The 22,194-nt window shown below is 42.6% G+C and overlaps 1 protein-coding gene across 1 annotated transcript in view; it reads left to right on the plus strand.

The window, feature by feature from the left end:
- The window catches only part of LOC125459178 (transcriptional enhancer factor TEF-1), a 202,580-nt gene that overhangs the window by 139,751 nt on the left and 40,635 nt on the right, over positions 1-22,194 (plus strand). The gene's annotated exons all lie outside the window — the stretch shown is intronic.

The raw sequence follows: 22,194 nt of genomic DNA on the forward strand, positions 1-22,194 counted from the left end.
TAATTGAAAAGTCTAAAATTCTTAAAGGATTTTACAGTATAAATGCACAGGCTGTTTTCCCTAAATGGATATTCTGAAGCTCATTACTGCAGTCTTTAGCTAAATGTTCAATCATTTAGGACTGAGATCAAAATTTCTTTTAGTTATTGAATGTTGATCTTTGGACTTTATTACCCCGAAAGTTTGTAGATGCCCAACTGGTGAGCATCTTTGGATGAAAATGGCTAGATCTTCGGGCACTGGTAAAATTGAAGGATATGGGGATAGCACAGGAAGGTGGACTTGAGGTAAATTAGGAATTAATTTGAATAGTGGAGCAGGCTGAAGGAATTTTTATGGCCTACATCTGCTGTTTCTTATGTTCTCATGTCTGTCTGTAATTTTGTATGCCTGGTGGTCTGTCATTCTGTGTATATACCTACATGACTGTGCACCTCATGCTCACTATTTACTCTTACTGTGAATATGTATGTTTCTGTATCCATCTTTATTTAGGTCTATTACTAAAATACCAACTTTGGTAATGACTTTGATTCCCTAATCTTTAAAAGAGCACTAAGTTAATTACATACAATGCATTTTTTAAAGCTTTAGAATATTTATTAAAAATGATTGCGAATTATATGGAATAATTGAAGAATTCTGCTTAAAGTTTTGAAGATTTCAGATTCTGTAAACTCTTGAGTGGAAGTAATAGTGTTGGATTTATATTTGTAATCTGCTATTTTTAAAAGGAAACTCAATAAATGGCCAATCAGCTATGGGGCTGTGGAGCCTAATTTTAGTTGCTCTAAAATCGATGATTACAGACGGGAGTTTATGGTGACTGAATAAGTAAAAAGCATTTTAGTATCTTGGCATTGTGGTTTCTCTTTGCCTCTTTCCTCCTCCCTCTCCTCCTCCACCACCCCTCCGCCCACTACCACCATCACCATCAAAATAAAAGAACCTGTAATATCTGTGAATTCTGACTACAGGGTATTTTCCAATGATAATGCCTCTTCATTGGGCAAACAGTACATAAGCTTAAAACTCGAGCTAAATCATTTGGGGTAATGAAGGGAGGTATTTTGTCATTAAAAGGGGTAGTGGAAATATGGAACACTCTCTACTCCAATCTAAAATCATGTCTTCTATGCTCAGAAAACATTTCAAATAATGAATATCTCTGGCAAGACAGAATGTTAACTAACAGTTCTTGACATTCAATGGCGTTACCATCACTAAATCCTCACTATCAACATCTCAGGTTACAATTGGCCAGAAACTGACCTGGACCCAGCCATGTTAAAACTGTGGCTACAAGAGCAAGTCGGAGGTCGGGAATTCTGGAACTTGCACCTGAACAGCAGTTTGGATGTACCTACACCCCATGGACTAGAGTCTTTCACAAAGGCAGCTCACCTGCACTTTGTCAAAGGCAGTCAGTGATGGGTGGTCAATGCTAACCCGGCCAGTGAATATCCTGTGAATGAATAAAAAGAAAATTGTAGAATTGGGTTTGTCAAACTGCTCAGGTAGGAGAATTGTTTCCGGAGAGACGCACCTCCTGTTTTGCTGACGTTCACTGCCATCCATCTCCAAAATAACACCACTGAAAAAAACCTCAGCTTCACCTTGCAAACACAGCTGGAGCTGCGTTCTACTACAATTTCTGTCTGAAAGTAACACCAATTAGATGCACAGTGGGCTAAATGCCATTTTTCCCTTGATTCAAAGTTTGTGAGCAAATTTAAAAGGTCTACATTGCGCCAGTAAGATTTTTTTTCAGCCAGTTCAGGCAAGATCTGTAATCTATGCGGTTGTGTTTTTAAACAGTATTTTACAAAATAGGATACCAGGATTTCCGTGGTTTATCAATAATATTGATTCAAGTTACTGGTTTCTTTAAGTAATATGAATGAGGGAAGATTTATGAGGGGTGTTTGAAGGATGAAGGACTAATTTACTTGAAGAGGTTAGAGAAGCTCGAGGACCTGAGCTTTGAGTAGGATAGTTAAGGGAAGATTTTGTAAAGGTTTTCAAACTCATTAAAGGTTTTAAGCAAATCAGGAAAGGCAGACTGTTTCCATGTGCAGCAGTGTTGTAACCAGAGGATGCAGACATTAGGTAATGGGCATAATAACCCGAGGTGAGAATGGAGAGAATTTTTGGGATGTAGCAGTTTGTGATGTTCAGTGCAGTATTTGAAAAAGTGGTGAAAACAAACTCAATAGTAACTTTCAAAAGATGTTTCAAAATGAGAAGTTTGCAGCACAAATTGTCAAGAGCTGGGTTATGGGATTAATTGGACAGCCCTTTGAAAGAACCGTAGTAGGCATGATGGGCCGAATGGTTACCACCTGTATTGCGAGTCCTCCTGTGCTGTAGGATTCTAGGAAGTCTGTGTCTTCGACATAGTTGTAACTTAACAAACTGCACGGGATGTGGTGGGGGGGTAGTTGGGGTTGGTGGTGGAGGGAGGGAGTGGGGGGAAAGGAGCAAAAGCTTGCCAAGTCCTGCTGAGTGTTTTTTAAAATCTTGTGAAAGGAATGAATTATTCAGCAGTAAGCATGCTTACAGCTGGTCATTTGTGTGCTTTGATCTGTCTATTAGGAGGCTGCATTGAATGCCTTTATTCTGGTGTTGTGTGTACATAGTGTGTTATTGAAAATGCTGATCCTCATCTGGTAGAGATTACAATGCAAGCATGCTGGGAAAAAGGGCTGTAATTGAACGTCCCCAGATGCTGTTTATTTGGTCCCTCTGTCACGTGGTCTTGTTGTTAGCCTGGACTCACCGAGGGAAAGCAACCCATCCCCCTCCTTCTCACCAACCCATCAACGCACCTCAGAAAACTCCCCCTGCAAGGCTACACAAACACCTGCTTGCGGGAATAATTTCTTAAAGCCTTTGACAATGTATCATTAATTTTTAAAGGGGAAAATGCCGGTGTTTGTTTGCAATAAAGAAACTACAGTACATGTCAGAAATCATATTTACACAGTAATGTATTTGTTCACACACTTGCAGCCGTCTCACTCAGCAACATGTTAGCTTTATACATTTAATCAAAGGTGCTAATGTGGTTGAATACAGCTGTGATTATAGAACTTGTAGCTTCCTGACTTTTTCAGCCAACAGGGTGATTCATTAAGAACTGTAATTTTTTTGAAAAAAAAGAAAATGTTTTAAAAAAAACACCTTTGATTTGACTCTTTTAGCATTGTGGTTGACATTGCACCTCATGGAAACTTGAACTAATTTCAAAATTTGCTGCCTCTTGTCCTAACTCTCAAACTCTTCTAGCCCAACAACTACATTTTTTGTTTACTACGGAGAGGTGGGCGTAATTGGTGAAGCCAGAATTTGCCGACCATCCTGTAATTGCTTACCAGCTTTGCTGAACACAGTTGAGTTGTTTGCTAGAATATTTCAGACAGTAGTTGAGATTTAACCATATTCCTGTGGACCTGGAGCCATATGAAGGTGAAAATGATTAAGGATGATTAAAGGGGTGTATTTGCTTGCTTGAAATGTGTTGTAGCGCAGTGGTAATGTTCTTAACTCTGGGGTCAGAAGATCTGGTCTCCAGTCCCAGTGAACAATTTGATTAAAATAACTAATTCCTTTCGGAAAAGGACATAAGCTATCCAGGTGGCTTTTTACAACAATCTGGTAATTCCATGGCTACTATTGCTAATATTAGCTTTTTACTACCAGATTTTAGTTAATTCATTGTATTCAAATTCCTCTAGGTATTGTGATGGGAATTCACTTCCTGTCTGAGATCTCCCAGCTTATTGGTCCAATGCAATGACCTCTGCACTACCAACCTCTCTTATCCTCCTATTTTGATTTCTTTTACTTAAATTCAATCTCCACACCACAGCTTCGGCTGCCAATGCCCTAAGGTGCAGAATTCTCTAATTTTTTTGTGACTGTATTGCTCCCCTGTCATCTTAAAGATGCTCTTGAAACCATGCCTCATTGATCTTGCTGTGAAGAAGTTGAAGGTGACCTGGGTGGTCTTCCTGATGCCACAAGTGTAGCTCTCCCAGGGGTCAAATATGACACAGTCATGCAAACACCTGGGCTTAGCCTCTAAACAGTTGGCGTGGAAAGGGACGGAATCGATGGTTAGAGCATAGACTATAGTGGGAGCCAAAGGCAGTGGCTTTCGTCTGCCCAATACTAATTTGGAGGAAGGTTCTGTTTATCCAGTACTAGATGTCAGGTAAGCAGCCTAAAAGTTTACACGTGAATGAGGGGATTGAGACAGATGAGGGTGGGACAGAATTGTATGTCGTTAGCATTTGTATGAAAACTAACGCTGTGATTTTGTTGAGTGGCAGCACGTAGATGAGAAATAGAAGGAGCCTTGGGGTTGGCAGAGTTAATAGTACAGGAACAGGAAAGAGGGCATTTCATGTGATTCTCTAGCTGCAATTTGATAAGAATAGAAGCCTGTGTAAGGGCCATGCCACCCAGCTGGATGACAGTTGCAAGTCTCTGAAAGTGAAGGACATGGAGTAGTTTATCTGTATCATTTAGAGCGTGCCAACTGTAACCATAAAAGTCATTTGATTCCTGTGGGACGGACAAAAGCCGATCTACTATCAGGATGTCTTAATTTACATACCAAATTGCTCAAGTGTTTGAACAACTAGTAGCTAATTAAGTACTGTTTGAACCAATTACCAAACACAGATGTAACTGGAGAACTTTATGACCAATTTAAAAGTGAATCTGAGATGACACCTTGAAGGTGGTAGCATGCTGACCCTGTAAGGCTGCAAATGCATTGCAGATGTGAGCTTGACTGCAGAAGCTGTCAAAACTATATTCGAAGTGAAAATTAATTTCATGAATGCCACCATTTCATTTTAGTCATTGAACATAAGGGAGGGCCAATAATTGTGCCTCAACAAAATGTTGCTGAAAAGATGAGAGCAAAGTACCGTGGATGTTGTCAGTGTAAAATTTGGTTGAAAAGGCTGGGAAAACTCAGCAGGTCAGGCAACAGCACCTGTGGAAAAAAGCATTTAAAGTTTTAGGTCTAATTTTCAGAAGCTGAAATGTTGGGCAGAATCCTGAAGGGGTATGAGTGAGATTTGTGGCAAAATTTGACAAGATTCTAAACATTGGGAGCAACTTGCTGCATCTTTTGCGCTTTTGTCTAGCGAAGCAACTTTCTTGCTAAGCAATGGTAAATTTCCCCCTTGGCAATATAGGTTGTTAAATGTAGCAACTCACTCATCAGTATTCAGCTACCTGCTAGATGTTGAGAAATCTTCATGTGGAACTTGGAATGTATCCTCAGTGATTTCTGCATGCTGCTGGTGGCAGGGGTGTGGGAGGAAGTGTCTTGTATGGTACACTGAGTAAGTGGTCTTTTTAGTACCTACAGTATGTGCCAGTTGCATAAATGGCAACTATGTTGCATGCGTTTTCAACCATATTACTTATATCAGAAACTAGATGGAGACTGGTCCTCAGTCAAGTCAAGAGAGGCCACCGCTACCTGGGTGATAGTCAGTTGCCAGCTTGGGACGGTCACTGTCAGGAGACGTGTCAGGGAGTGGATAATGGCCTGTCCAGTTGGGTCAGCAGCAGCAGCCTGGGGGGTTTGTGTAATGTCAGGTGGACAGCTGCAACTATAGCGTACTGGTATTCGATCAGTGATGTTTAGGTGCTGCTTGTTGAAGTTGATCAAAGACCTGGGACAAATACAGCCCTTGGAGTAGTCCGTTGATTGTTGAGAATGGTGCAAGAGCGACCTGTAGGGCAGTAGGGTGATTACCCCCTTAGGTGGGAGGTTGGGGTGTTCAGTTTGGAGGGGGTTAGTGGGCACAATTCTACAAGTGGAAAAAAGGATGCTGTCGTTGGAGAGGGGTCTGTGCAAGGGTATGCAGAACAGTATTGGAGGTTGTGGAAAAGGATTATTGGCAGAGAATGCAACACAACACAACAAGGTGAGTGGAGAGGAGCAGAGTGTCATGTTAGAGGCAAAGGTTGATGTGATGGGATTTCCCATGGTGGGGATGGATATGGGTGGGGTGTTGGTCAAAGGGGATGTGAAGACTATTTTGGAGGTTACCTGGTGACCGGGCAGAGCTCCGTGCTGACTGTGCCCACCCTGAGCTAGGTTTCCTGCTGTTACTTGGCAGTCGACAGATATGATCTACAACAAGAAGGTAGGACAAAGCTCATTGTCACTTTGGGTAAAAGTATGAGATAAGTGTCAGCTCGATGCTTGGATTTTGAAGGAACAAGCCCATTTGCAAATGTTTATTACATGTACACAATCCAAATGTTGCTGATGCGTCAAATTTTGGTCAAAAGTGAATTGCGCAGTGTGATTGGTGCCAACCAAACTAACATTAACATCTCAATGCAGAAGTTTGAAACATTAACTTAAAAAGAAGCAAATGAAAAGTGCCCCAACACTTGTGGAACTATCAAGGATGTTATGAGGGGAGCAAGGCTGTAGATATACCTGTAATAGTGGACTCAAATTAATGCAGTGAAAAGAGCTCTTTTATGGATCTGAGATAGAAAGGAACTCAGCAAAGCAGACGCTCCCTTTTCAATGTTATATATGGTCACTTAGCCAGCACAGTACCTTCAAGGAGAAGCACATGATGAAACCAGGTCCATGATGGAGCAGATGGTAGGGATTTTTGTAATTCACTCCTAGGTCATGGATATAGCTGGTTGGGCAGCATCTATTGCCTGTCCCTTCTGAAGATACATTTTCATAGCTTGGATGAGTCTGGGGAGTGCCTTCCGATATATTCCAGACAGAGTGTTGCACTGTGCTGGCATTCTAACCTCTGCATAATTGAAGCACCCAACGAGCTGACGTTGACGTAGATGCTGAGCAGCCAGAGAATGCGAGCAGTCGTCAGAGGAGAAAGTTAAGGACATTGAGCTGAAGAAAATTCTCCTTTTGCATGACGAAGCCCAGCTGCATTTGTGTCTGCAAGTCAGACAGGACCTATCTGCCACCTCATACCAGTAGATATGAGCTGGATGCCGATGATCATCATGGACTGTCGAGGTCAAGGTGCCAGCATTTGGTTTGAAGTGTTGGGGTTGAGCTGCAGCTTAAGTTCGTTTTCTTTGTGTCCCCTTTTTGCTGGCTGTTAATAAAAGCTCATGTTTGGACATGGCCGACAGCTTGCCTGCCTGTGATGTTCCCGTCATGGATGACAACCAGATGGAGGAGCTCTCTGGGTATTTGGGAAAGAAAAGCATGGACTCAGCGAGTGATTAGATGGGATATAGCTAAGGACAGGCAAACCGTGTAGCTTGGCGGTTACACAGTGGCTTGGATGAGATAACAGGGTTGTATGAGAGTGTCACTTATGTCCCATGGGCAGCACAATTTTGTGACTGCTGTGCCACTGTATCGACAATGAGGGACAATACCAGATTACTAACAGTGATTGTCTGGATGTGCAGCGACCTTTCAGGGTTGTTGTGGGAACGAGTCTTTCTTTGACGGAAATTCAGTGATGACGAGTTGTTCTGGGACCAGCATGTAATAAAATGGGGCTGGAATTGGACATAATTGATGCCATAGGGCAGGTTAGTTATTTAATAAGGCAGGGTTGGCAATATTTTATAAGTTGGTAATATATAAAAAGTCTGAATTGTTTCAGAGATGAAAATCCCCTCCCCAGAAATATCATTGAAGTTGAAACTTAGCATGGAAAAGATTTGGCTTTTAATCCTACTTTTCTTCACTGGTGCTAACTGACTTAAGTTTTCCAGTTTTCTTGTATTTTTGTTGTTCAAAGGAACATTTTCTGGTCATTGCTACCAGTGTTGATTGTGGAGGTTTTCTGTGCACATCAAAAAAAAAATTACAGGAACAGGCAATTTGCTCTAAAGAGTCTGCTTCACCAATCATTAAGATCATGTTTGATCTGATTCTGCTTTTGAGCCTGTCCGTCCCAATGCTATTGACTGCCCTGTAGATCACATTTTAGTCCATCTGTACTTTGAAAATATTTGGTGAACCAGCCTCCACTGCTCACCAGAGAAGAAAATTCAAAAAATTAACAAAGTGTGGAGTTGGATGAACACAGCAGGCCCGGCGGCGTCTTAGGAGCACAAAAGCTGGCATTTAGGCCTAGACCCTTCATCAGAAAAGGGGGATGGGGTGATGATTCTGAAATAAGTAGGGGGAGAGGGGCAGGCGGACCGAAGATGGATAGAGGAGAAGATAGGTGGAGAAGAGAGTATGAGTGGGGAAGTAGAGAGGGGATAGGTCAGTCCAGGGAGGTCAAGGGGGCGGGATGAAGTTTGTAGGTAGGAAAATGGGAGTTGTGGCTTGAGGTGGGAGGAGGGGATAGGTGAGACGAAGAACAGGTTAGGGAGGCAGGGATGAGCTGGGCTGGTTTTGGGATGCAGGGGGAGGGGAGATTTTGAAGCTGGTGAAACCCACATTGATACCATTGGGCTGCAGGGCTCCCAAGTGGAATATGAGTTGCTGTTCCTGCAACCTATGGGTAGCATCATTATGGCACTGCAGGAGGCCCAGGATGGACGTGCCGTCTAAGGAGATGGGAGGGGGAGTTGAAATGGTTCATGATTGGGAGGTGCACTTGTTTATTGCGAACAGAGCGTAGGTGTTCTGCAAAGCGGTCCCCAAGCCTCCGCTTGGTTTCCCCAATGTAGAGGAAGCCACACCGGGTACAGTGGATGCAGTATACCACATTGGCAGATGTGCAGGTGAACATCTGCTCGATGTGGAAAGTCATCTTGGGACCTGGGATGGAGGTGAGGGAGGTGGTGTGGGGGCAAGTGTAGCACTTCCTGTGGTTGCAGGGGAAAGTGCTGGGTGTGGTGGGGTTGGAGGGCAGTGTGGAGCGGACAATGGAGTCACGGAGAGAGTGGTCTCTCAGGAAGGCAGACAAGGGTGGGGTTGGAAAAATGTCTTGGGTGGTGGGGTCGGATTGTAGCTGTCGGAAGTGTCGGAGGATGATACGTTGTATCTGGAAGTTGGTGGGGTGGTATGTGAGGACTAGGGGGATTGTCTTTTACTAACCTCATCCCGCCCCTTTGACCTGTCCGTCCTCCCTGGACTGACCTATCCCCTCCCTCCCTCCCCACCCATGCTCTCCTCTCCACCTATCTTCTCCTCTATCCATCTTCGGTCCGCCTCCCCCCTCCCTCCCTATTTATTTCAGAATCCTCTCCCCGCCCCCCTTTCCTGATGAAGGGTCTGGGCCCGAAACATCAGCTTTTGTGCTCCTAAGATGCTGCTTGGCCTGCTGTGTTCATCCAGCTCCACACTTTGTTATCTTGGATTCTCCAGCATCTGCAGTTCCCATTATCTCCGTCCAAAAGTTAACTATTGCCAGAGAAAACTATTTCCTCATCTCCATCTTAAATTGGATTATTCTGATACTGTTTCCTAATTCCAGGTTGTCCCCATGAGGGGAAACATTTTTTATGCTGACAAAGTCCTCTCAGAAGTTGAATAGTTCTGTATTAAATCAGCTCAATTTTTCCTTAGAAGACAACCCTGTGATCCCAGGAATCAGCATATTAAACCATCTTCGAGATGCCTCTCATGCAAGTATATCCTTCATTAAATAGCATTGTTTTTCTTTAAGTTTTGCCTCTGTTGTGTGGGATTGTTCTAAAGGTAAAGACACAATAGTCCTACCAGTCAACAGACTCTTTCATCATTCGAGAGATGCTCTGCCATTCAGTGAGACCGTGCCTAATCTGAAAATCCTCAACTTCAGTTTCCTGCCGTTTCCCCATCACCCTCAATTCAATCACTGATTAAAAATCTGTCTATCTCACCCTTGAATACGCTTAACAACCGACCCTTAACAGTGCAGTATTCTAAAGAATTCCACAGATTCGCAACCTTCTGAGAGAAGAACTTCCTCCTTATTTCTGTCTTAAATGTGTGACCTCTAATTCTAAGATTATGCCTTCTTGTCCTAGACTCTCCAACAAAGGGGAGCCATCTTTCCACATCTACCTTGTCAAGTCTCTTGTGAATCTTAAATGTGTCCATAAGATTGCTTCACATCCTTCTATATTCAAAGGCGTACAAGTCAAGTCTTCCCAACATCTCCTCCTATGACAGTCCCTCCATACCTGGTTTCAGCTGAGTGAACCTTCTCTGGACTGCTTCCAGTGCAGTATATCTTTCCTTACAGTTGACAGTATTCCAGCTGTGGTATTGCTTGTGTCTTGTACAGTTTGAGGCAAAACGTCGTCATTTCAAAGAGAATGGAGTACAAAAGCAAAGGCAGATAGTCCATTTGTCTGCCTTATTACCCCCAAACTTGCATAGTAGCATTTTGTGATTCATAGACGAGGACAACAACCTGCTTGCAGTGGTAGAAAGTCGAATGAAGTGGATAGACAATAATTGACTGCGATCTTCTACTAAAATTAAAAATTTCCCAGTGTCACATGGGCCCCATTGCACCTCTGCAATTCAAAGGAGCTGGCTGCACAGCAGAAGGTCAGCACTGTGTCAGAGCTTTCTGACCTTTAGGACATAAACTGACAAGGCTGGAATCTTGCATTGCATAAGAAACTTCTGGGGACCAGTGTCTCTGGTTGCACGGGGATTGTAGTTGGTGCTGTTGCAGTCCTTCCATCAGACTTTTTAATGTTTCTAGTGAATCTCTTCTGCGTTCCCCTCAGCAGCCTAGTCTGTGCAGGCAGAGTGACCACAGAATCAAACCCGTAGTTACTGTCATTACAGAGATAACATAGCAGTGAACTGGAGCACAGTAAACAGCAGTGTGACAGAATAAATTGTTATACTGACTGACTGGGGGATAAGTATTTTCCAAAATGCTACAGAGAACTTCTGAGCTATTCTCCAGACTCTATCATGGGATCCATCTGGGAAAGGGCAGACCAGGGCCTTGGCTTGATATCACATCCACAAGATAGCACTTTTAGTAGCGGCACACTCTTATATTGAAGTATCAGCTTGCAATATATGTTCAAATACACTTGATTTATGACCGGAATTGAGACAGATGTATCTATGCCCGATTTCTAAATAGGATATAAAGTTTTGGATTTTGTTCTCACTTTCCCTAGTCTTTTGAGTTTACTGTAGATATCAATAACTCAAGGTAGGTTTAACAGCGGAAAATACAAAAATCTTACCCATACAACGCCTAAAATCGCAAGTGAACCCTTTTACATGGATTTGTCTGTAGCTAGAACAGAACTGGTGATCAGCTCACTCCATCTCAACTTCTTGTCCATCAGTTGACCTCCACCACCTCGGTAGATTTTCTTACATGAGGCAAGCTGCTTTAAACACTTGCCATACATAGGATCTCTGCGTTTATATGTTTTAACACTATCCCGTCTCCATAAAATGCTCAACCTGACAAATGGCAGACATCACAAATGTATCACGTTTTTGAGGTTGGTTGGATCAGTTAACTCATTAAGATTTGTTTGTGTCTCTTTGAAAACACACTTACATCTCGTCCATAATGACTCTTGACACAAAACTTGTCATCACTGTTCACCACTTGTTATCCAATCAATTAAATAATATTTACACAACAGAATTCGATGACAATCGCAAATTCGATGACAAAAGTCCACATTATCACATCTGATTCACTGTGTCTGTTGAAACAGAATTTCAACTTTTCTGAAGTTACTGGCCTTGAAGGAGCAGAGTTCTTTAATTGACATTGGCAGTGAAGTCAGTAAAAATGTGGCCTGCCAGCAACAATCTTTCAATTAAAAGTATGTAATTAAAATTATCCTGTTTTAATTTCTGTTAGACTTTTTCAGAAGGAAAATCTGCAATTTCATTGTGGCAACAAAAGTTTCCTCTTCCACTTGTCAGACAATATCTGGTGAAGACGAGACTAATTGGGGTAGATCTGCACCATCAAAGTACCTCAATAGGGTTGTGGGGATGACTTCACCTGAGATAAATGGGGGTGGAGGTTTCTCTGTAGCTATGCAAAGCCCTGTCTGGACCACAAATGGAATACTGTGAGCAGATGCAGCCACCACATGTTAGAAAGTTTATATTTGTTTTAAGGAATACATTACATACACCTCAGAATACTACCAAAGGTATGAAGAAAAATTACATTAACAAGGCTTCTATTCCTTGTTATGTATGATTTTACAAAGGGATAGAGTAAATATTTTTTAGGATTTTGAGAGAAGTTGATTGGGTACACAGATAAACGTTCCCAATTGTGGTGTGTCCTCTGATGAAGATAATGTTAAATTGACTATTAAGGTGTCAGATTGTTATAAAATCTCAACTGGTTCATTGATGTTCCTTTAGGAAAGGAAACCCATTGTCCTTGCCTGGACTAGACCCATCTGTGCCTGCTGTACTATACCAAAAGGGTCACTGCTTTCATAAGACCGAGTGAGACACTCCATTATGTAAAAGCAGTCCAGGTTTGAATACAAAATGTTGGTGTAAGAACTAATAAAAACAAAGCTTCTTAAAAAGTTTTCAAAAAAATTGCATGTCATGTAAAAATTTGATTACCTATTCAGTAGTTCTGCGTCTCATCATTTGTGATATTTTGAATGATGTAGCACGGAAGCAATTCACCCCATTTACCCTGTGTTGGCTGTTTGGTCAGAGCTATCAAATCTGAAGGATACCACTTCCAATAGCTCAACACTAGAATATCAGCCGAGGGACTCTGTTCAAATTGCGTTTAACGCCTTGACCCTCCAGTCTTCAGGTTAAACCTGCAATGGGGTTATACTGGTAGAGCTGGACGAAGAAATGAAAGAAACCCTAGCTCTGATGAAGAGCCGATCAGAAGGATACTGCCTGACCCACTGTGATGTCCGGCATTTTTTTGTTTTCCGTACAGATTCCAGCATCTGCAGTAATTTGCTCCCACACTGAGTTTTCGCTGATGCCCTGACACACACTAATCGCTCAACAAAGGTTACTCAAACAGATCTTTGAACTTCTCTCTTACGTTGTTTCTGTGAATTTGTTGAACGCAGATTTGCAGTTGCACTTCCTATGGCGATGTGGCTACACTTTCAAAAGTATTTGATTGGATGTAATACTTTCAGACATCTGAGGACATAAAAGGTGTTTTTGAAACGTTTTCTTTCTGTTTGAATTTTCTAATTCAAAAATATCATGTATCAGGATATTGAACAAATGAGTTCTACTTGTTTGATTTTGAATACATTATAGTTTTAGTGTATCAAAGTGAAAAGAAGTAGGAATATGTATAGCTGTAAGCTGTGGTGAATGAGAAATGTGTACAGTGACATACACTGCTTATGTGGCCATTTCTAAGTAGTGCTGTCCTGATGCATCGTAACAGAGTGAGGTCATTTAGTTACCTGAAAACTGAGCACATTTCCTTGTGACCTCGTCAGTGCAACATCCACAACAGTTAAAAGTCAAAAGTAACTTCCAAGGTAAGAAAGTTGAATTAATGCCACAGTTGTACAGTCGGATCTGATTGTTACAATAACAGCTTGTATTTCTACTAGCACATTTTACAGACTGGAATGTGCCATGGCACCTCACAGAAGTGAGTATCAGATGTTTGACGCTGAGCTCTACAAAGTAGACATTGGGTTCGGTGACTAAAGATATGTTCAAGGTGACAAGTTTCAAGGAGTGAGTGAGATAGAGGGATGGAGGGGTGGTTTAAGAGTAGATTTGGGGTCTCAAATGCATGATGTCATGATTTTAAAATTGTGGAGATGCAAGAGACCAGAATTGGAGGAGCTCTGATATCAAAGCAGGAGACATTGCGAAAATGGGGGAGTGAAGACCACGGAGAGATTTGCGACCTAAGATGAGAATTGTAAGTGTGTGAGAGTGTTGGACCAGGTGTCCACTGAAGTAAGCAAACATGGGAGTAATGGATAAACTGGTAAGGAATGCAAAGTCTGTGTCTGAGTTCACATTCTCAGAGGGTAGAAAATACGTAACCAATGAGGTATATGCATTTGATTACAGTAATGTCCTAATGATTCGAATGTCAGAAAATGTGCCCACAGAAAAGTAGAGCTTTGGGATAGCTGAAGAGGATACTACATAAACTGATATGCCTCTAAATGCGGAGCGTCAAAAATGCCGCATTAAAAGACACTGTAGCAACCAATGTTAAATGTGTGAAAAATGTCTTTACTGTTAAATTGATTTAAACTTTCAATAGCCTCACTTTGTACATGACTTTGAAAAATGCTGAGACTTAGCTCCAGGAATGCTAAGTAATTTTTTTGTTTTCGCTTGGTGCATTGTCTCTGGGTGAGTGCAATACGGTCTACCATGTCATCAAGTAGTGAGAAATGTTTTTGGTGTTTATACGCTGTAGTATCAAATCCTGGAGTATCTCAGTGGCCTTGTAGATTTGGTTAAGAAAACAGACTGGTGAGGAGGTGTTTATCAGTGGACTCCTGGAGGTCGCCAGTCTCTTGGCTGAAGAATATGCTGTATCCACAGTAAGCTCATCTGTCAGTTCCGCGATGCAGTATGCACACCTTCACCTAGTTTCCATGGTTGCTTCTGCCGGAATTTCCAAGCTGGCTTCCTCTATATTGTCAGCTTCTTTCGCAGTTGTGGCCCACTTGAACTCAGCGTGGCAGAAGCAGTTGGCAACTGTGGTTTCCCTTCCCATCCTTCCATGTCATCTTCAGCTTGAGCATGGCCTCTCAAGCAGTTGGGTTATACTCCTTCTTATCAATAGCTTCAATAATCCAAGAGATCATCTATCATCAACAGTTAGGTTTCTGGTTCCAAATCACCCCCTGATCCATTGGCTGGTGCTTGGTCTTGGTGTTGGGAGGCAAGACATCTGCATGATATTTAAGATCAGCAATATGAGGATGTAAAAGCATTGGGATGTTTTGTGTACTATTTTGATCCAAGCTTCTAAAAATGCTGGTGGTCACCCAGGTAGTTTTGTTAGCTTCATTCTGAGTTTTGACAGAAGCAGCACCTTTTCAGGGCCATCCATGTTGGCACAGAATGTAACAATGACACGTCCCATGGTCCAGTTTTCACCATTGCACGTTTCACCTTTAAACATAAAACGGGGATTTGTCAAAGGTCGGAAAACGGTCTGGGTTCACTTGAGTTAAAAACATCTTTTAGTGCGTTTTTGTTCAGGATCTGGGTGAGAGTGTTTTCGAGCCAGTCATCCATCACTGCTATGGTAACTGTCACACCCTCACGGTTTACTGCACAGAAGATAATACTGTGTCTTATCTTGTATCGGCCCAGCCACCCATTGTTGCAAGTGAACACCTTGTTGTCCAACAGCTTTGTAAGGTGACAAGCCTTTCCTTCAGGATTGGATCAGAGATGGAAACGTTTTCTGAACCACGCTAGTTAGAACTTCATCAATGGCTGGTTATGAAGCTGGTCTCCTCATTGCTTGCTGGAGAGCATGCCCACTTGTTAAACTGTTCCAAGGTGTTTGTCTTGTGTTTCAGAATAGTGGACAAAATTAGTGGTGGAGCCATGGTCCCTCACGCTGCCCACTTGTCACTCCATGCCCTGGTTTTCCTCTACTTGTGTCAACTTCACCTTCTGTTTGCTGACACTTAACTTTCACACAGTTTTGGTTATCCTTTGAGAATTTGAGTTCCCTTTCGAGGGAAGTCCTGATGTCAAATCGATGCCTTGCCCAGCACTCAGTGATTTTTGCATTCCTATGTTGCCTAAGTCCACTTGCTCTGATTGGTCAACATAGTCATATGACAAACTGAGTCAGCTTTATCTGATCAGGAGTTAGCAGGGTTGGATTTCTGTTCGCCACAGGCTTTATTCCCTTGGATTTGCTGTGCTGCCTCTACCAATGGTTGACAACTTCATATCAGAATTTCACGGCCATCCGAATTTGAGTCTGATTTCAAAGTCAAAAGGTGGCAAAGTTATAGATGACGTGTGACAGGTAGACAACGCTGTCTTGTTACAGATGTGAAATGAATGGCCTTTGGATGTGTGGGTGGTTGCTCATTTCCAGATAAAGTGTGACACCCAAAATTAATACAATAAATGCATTTTAAATAAAACTAAAATACTACAAAACGCACAGCTGTTCAGGTAGGACCCGCAGAAGGAGAAACTGGTTGTTTTTAAGATCCATGAACTTTAATCAGAATTGGAAGAACTGGAATGATTTAGTGGTTTTCAGGAGCACACAGGGTTCGGTGGAAACTTAAAAATAATGGAAAAGTAATGGGGTGAGTGAAGAGGCAAAAACTGCATCCCGTCCAAATTTCTTCTCTTTTGCTGGGCCAAAATTGCTGAACTCACTCCTAACAGTTGACTGCGAACGTTCAGGAAGGTGGATGACCATTACCTTCTCAGGACAGTTGGGGCTCAGTCATAAATACTGACCTTTCTACATACCCACATCTGGTGGAGGGAAAATGCACTTTTTAAAAAGAAAATGCTGTATTTAAATTAATGGTTTAAAACTGCGGTGCAACTGTGTTCGTAAGCTGCACTGCATCAAGAAACTGGGACTTGAGGGGTTTATATGGAGGGCTGGTTATATAAAGTAGCATTGTATTGAGTATTAAGAGTTGACTTGATTGAGGTTAAAATGTTGTTCGATAGGATAGATATAGAGAATGTGTACCTTGTCGTAGGAGAACCCAGATCAGTGAAATTAGAAATTTAATATTAGAACCAAACTGTTTACAGATCATGTAGGAAATATTTCTTCACAAAAAGGATACTGGAAATGTGAAACCACTTCTCCCAAAAGTGCTGTGGCTGCTGGAGTGTTAATTACAACTTGCAGCACTGAGATTGATTGGAATTTTGATTGGTAAGCATATTGGGGAATTTGGGAAGAAAAAGCTGAATAATTAAAATACACATGAACTGTGATCTAGAGGAATGGCAGAGCAGGTTCAAAGAACTATTGTTTCCACACCTCCTCATCTAACATTGCTCACCAACCCCTTTATTCCTGTATTTACCTAGTTTCCCTGTAAATGTTTTTTTTTGCTTGAACCATTTCCTGTGGTAGTGAGTTCCATATTCTCACCATACATTAGGTAAAGATGTTTCTCTTGGATTCCCAGTTGGATTTGTCAGTGACTGTCTTGAAATTTATAGTCCCTAGTTTGCAGCTCCCTCACAGTGGAAACATTCCCTGAATTGCACTTAAACAAACCTAAAGTTAGTAGAAAGCTTTTAAATTTCTGCTTAGGGACCTCTGCATGCTGGAAGATGCTAACAAATTTTCCAGTCATGGGTTATTTTAAAAACACTTGCTTGAAATGATTGGGCTTGAGCTTCATATGACAACCAGGAAAAGCTGGAAAACAACACTGCATTCAGGAGGTAATAAAATGTGAGGCTGGATGAACACAGCAGGCCCAGCAGCATCTTAGGAGCATAAAAGCTGACGTTTCGGGCCTAGACCCTTCATCAGAGAGGGGGATGGGGAGAGGGAACTGGAATAAATAGGGAGAGAGGGGGAGGCGGACCGAAGATGGAGAGAAAAGAAGATAGGTGGAGAGTAGAGTATAGGTGGGGAGGTAGGGAGGGGATAGGTCAGTCCAGGGAAGACGGACAGGTCAAGGAGGTGGGATGAGGTTAGTAGGTAGGAGATGGAGGTGCGGCTTGGGGTGGGAGGAAGGGATGGGTGAGAGGAAGAACAGGTTAGGGAGGCAGAGACAGGTTGGACTGGTTTTGGGATGCAGTGGGTGGAGGGGAAGAGCTGGGCTGGTTGTGTGGTGCATTCAGGAGGGCCATGTGGAGAGGAATGAGTACCAGTTGTTTATAAATTTAGCTGCAGGTTACAACTTTCTGATATCCCTGCGTCTCCCAGTGCTGACATATTTGGCATTTGTTGTTTTAATGCTCCACTGTTGGTGGCCAAGCTTCCAGCTGCCTGAGCCCTATATCTGGACTCCTTCAAGACACAACATAAACCATGTCTTTGGCCAATCCTTTCAGTCCTCTTCCCTGATCAGTGATGTCAGATATTGTCCAATAATCCTCCTTTGTAAAGCTTTAGGATATTGGCAATCCAGTTTTTATCAATTCGCTTTTGTGTCTGAACTGTTACGTTTCGTATTGTCATAGATTTTCCTTCATTCCCCACAGCAGCCACCTCAGATTGATGGGAGTTTTCACTGAGACTGGCTCAAACTCTCACCTTTCATTCTTACCTGCATCCCTTTCCCTGCCCATTTCAGACAAATTGATGGAGTGGATCAGCAGGTCTAGCAGCATCTGTGAAGAGAAAACAGTGTTAACATTTGGAGTGCAGTGACCCGTCTTCAAAATCACCTACATTGCTTTTCTCTGAATCTCCCTGCCCTCTGCCCAGGATGATCCCCATCAAACAGGTGTCAGAGAGAGAGAGTATGTGTATGTGTGATGTGCTGCAGTCTTCTCATCATCTGCAAAGCAACAGCTGGGTTTCCACAGCAAGTGGGCTCCGGTCCACTTCACGTACAGATGTTGACTTTTCCATCAAAAGCAACTTCTAATCCGCTGTGATACGTAGCACCAATTTGATGTTTTTTTAAAATTTAAGCATAAAATCATGCTACCTTTGCTACGTTGACAATAGGTTGATATATTATTTTGTTGGTAAGTTAGTTGCTAACCCATATACTTAATTATATGAATGCTGAAACATTCCTTTAATTGTAGGCTGTGTGAAATAGGATCCATTTTCATTACAGAGCCTTTAATTTTAACAAATGTAAACCTTTCTTTAATTAAGGTAGAAGACTAAATTAGTGTAAAAGAAGTTTTTCTGGCATTATCTTTGCATCCTGTTTGACCTTTTAAATTAATTTCTAAGTAAATTATGAGCTATAATGGCATGACTTCTTAGTTTGATACTAAATGAATGCATTTACTGAGTCAGACTGGAAGCATCAATTATATAAATGGTGATAAAAATTAAATGTTGCTTGCATAATTATGGTGTCATTGTATGCTCACCTCTTAGTCAGGAGGTCGTATGTTCATAGAATTGGTCCAGAGCTTTGAGCACTGAATCAATGCTAATATTCCCAGGACAGAACTGAGAGATCCTTGATCAGTTGGAGAATCAAGGATTGTGGGGAAAATGCAGGAAACTGGACATGAGGAACATGATCCTGTTGAATGGCGGAGTAGGCTGAAGGACCATACTATTTCTTATGGTCTTAGGGAAGAGTGCTGCACTGCCATCTTTCTCAAAATGTTAAATCAAGGCCTCGTTTGCTTTCCCAGGTGGACCTGAATGGTCCTGTGGCTGCTGTTTCAATGAGCAAGGGGAGTTATCTCTGGTGTGTTGACCAATATCTGTCTGTACAGCAATTGAGCCGCTGTGAGAACTTGCAGTGCACAAATCTATTGATCTCTCTGCTTTCCAGCAGGGATTATACTTCAAATGTATTTTATTAACGAAAAAAGTATTACGGGACATGCAGAGATGTGAAATGTTGCAGAGGAGCACAGTTTTGTTAATTTCTTTATTTCATTGCATGTTTTGCTCTCTCACCACATTGGTCAGAAATGTCTTGAAGCACGTCCAGTGGACTAAGTTAAGTTGAATGTTGGGAAGCCAAAGTTATTGTGTGTTGCATACAGCAAGGTTAATCCAATATTCCTGAGCTGAACAATCCCCCTCTCGTGGTATTGATTCAGAAAGGAATGCTGGGCCCTGACACAGATAACTTCCCTGTGACACAAATCCTGAAGCCACAGTAAGGAGCAGAAGAGATTCAGCGCTTCAATCACAAAGGTTTGAAATTGTACTGGCTCCCAGGGAGGGCTAGTAAAACCACGAAGAACCAGCTTGGCTTTGCAGACATGCACTGAGTTAGATTCTGTTTCAGAATTGTTTCTGCAAAATACCTTAGAATGTTTTGTTATAGTGAAGGCACTGTATAAATGCACAGCCTTTTGGGAATTTTACCAATGGAAAGACTGAAAACAAGCAGGCTGCCACCTCAAGGGAGCGCTTGGTCAACTTGCATCAGTCAAGGACCTATCAAAGGTCATCCTTCCATTCTGTTCGCAGCCAGACGCTCCGCCATGAGAGGAAGCTCCCACTTTTAAGTGGATGGGGCCCAGTAGCAGCACTAGGGATTGGTGGTGGGAGAGGCTGCAGGCAGGGATTGAGACCCCACCAACTTCCTCCTGGTTGTTTGTCGGCAGGGGGCGGGGGTCGCGGAGGGGAAGGCAGGTGAGGTTCCTCTCCAAAACGGGACTGCTTAAGTGCTTTAAAGTTTGGGTTAACTGCCTCGCCTTGCCAGCCCCCTGCTGTAGGCAGCTGCTGGCACATCCTCCTGGCGCTGAATAGCTGCTAGCTGGGGAACGGGTTGTCAGCACAGCTGCACCAATAGCTGGTGCTATTAAAATCCAGGGTCAAGTACCACCGGCTGTCCCTGTGTCGGATTGGTGCTATGTGTTTCCTTTCCTTTCCATTGCTGGAAGGGTCAGCCTGGATTGAGAGAGACGTGGGATAACAAACTAAACACTTTACATTTTTACCAACTGAGTCCACACCTTGGGCACTTGAAAGCTGTTCTGTAAACTCAGCAAATAATGCTTCCAGGAATTTGAATTGAGACTACAGTTGACCAGCTGTCACAGGTGCTTCTGGAATCTGAACATTCCCTCTTTAATATACTTCCTCCTGTTACGCAGCAGGTAAATTATTTACAATTCCTTGGGCTAGGGTTGGTGTCTCATCCGACAGGGTGGGGTAGGAATGGACAGGTGGGGAAACCACAGATCAGTGCAGTTCTGATGAAATGTTTGTGCTTTGTGGAAGTAGTTGCATATTTCTGTGAAATAAGTTGTTGTAAATGCATGTGCTGGAGCACTTAAAAGGCAACGCGGATGCCTCATTGTTCTTGTATGCACAGTCAGTGGTACAATGGCAGAACATCACACTGGAACCACTGCACTCTGCCTCAGTGCAGGGACCAGCAGAGGTCCTCTCCTTCGATCTCAGCCAATGTTCTAATTGCCAAATGGTGGTAGTTACCCCCCTCCCCCCCACCAAATCCTGCACCATCAAACACTTCGCCAAGTAGAACAAACTTGAGGGAGAATCGCCATGCAGCTCTGCACATGCGAAGCAGCCCACTGGAGGGCAGTGTTGGGGGAGGTTGGAAGTAAGTTCCAAGCCTGCCCTCAGCTGGGGAAAATACAGAATGGTAGGATGGAAGAAATGGTGCAACTGGCCTCCGTTTGTCACCCATGACACAACCTGCAATTTCACACACGAGTCTGACTTACAGACGCTTGTATTGGTTTCCAGTTTCTCAACCTTTAATTTTAAAATTCCCATCATTATTCTGATATTATTCCCTGGTCTTGTCTGTCCCTGTCTCTGGTACCTCCTGCAGCTCCACAGCCCTCTTGAGATTGGCACCCTTCCACTTTTCGTCGCTCACTCCAGTTATGGCCCTGCTCTCAGCTGCCTGACCTCAAGTTCTGAAATTCACACCTACACTTTTCTGTAAGACACTCCTTCATACTTGCGTCTTTGGCCAAGGTTTTCCTATTCTGATTGAGGAATGTGGCTCTGTGTTAGAGTCTCTTTCAGAATCTCTTCTCTGAAATGTCTTAGAGTGTTTTATTGTATTGAAGGTACTGTACAAATGCATGTTGTTGTTGTTAAGTTATTTTAATTGGGCCAATGGATACGTTGATTGTGACTCAAGTTCAGTGAATTGTGTCTTGCCAATCAAGACTCAGACTATGGCATCATGTTATCCTGCACTTGAAGCTCAAGCTCCTGCTTGATACTTAAATTCTGCGCTTTGATTAAACTTTAGTTGCGACCTTGCAATTTCCCGTTCCAAAGCTACACTCTATGCAACTGGAGGGCGAGACTGTCTGGAACACGTAGCCTGAAAGTCTAGTGGAAGCAGCATTAATAACACCTTTCAATAGTGAGCCTCACATCAATTACAGCAAGGAAAAATTGTTTTACAAAATTCCAGGGAAAGAGCAGGGAAAATGAGACCAATGGATCGTGCTCTCAACGTGCAGCATAGGCATGATGACCATCTCCTGCTTCAATGATATTGAAAACTGGCTGTAACAGATTCCAGAACAAAGCTCCGGAATAAATTCACACTGCGACTCTGCATTTACAGCTTAATCCCAAGGCACTTTGAGACATCCTGAGGTTGTGAAAAATGTAACATAAATTTAACAGTTTTGTCGCAGTCCCAATGCAGACATTGGTGTAAGCTCTA

Source organism: Stegostoma tigrinum, chromosome 17 (genome assembly GCF_030684315.1).
Source record: "Stegostoma tigrinum isolate sSteTig4 chromosome 17, sSteTig4.hap1, whole genome shotgun sequence".
In the NCBI taxonomy this organism is placed as follows: domain Eukaryota; kingdom Metazoa; phylum Chordata; class Chondrichthyes; order Orectolobiformes; family Stegostomatidae; genus Stegostoma; species Stegostoma tigrinum.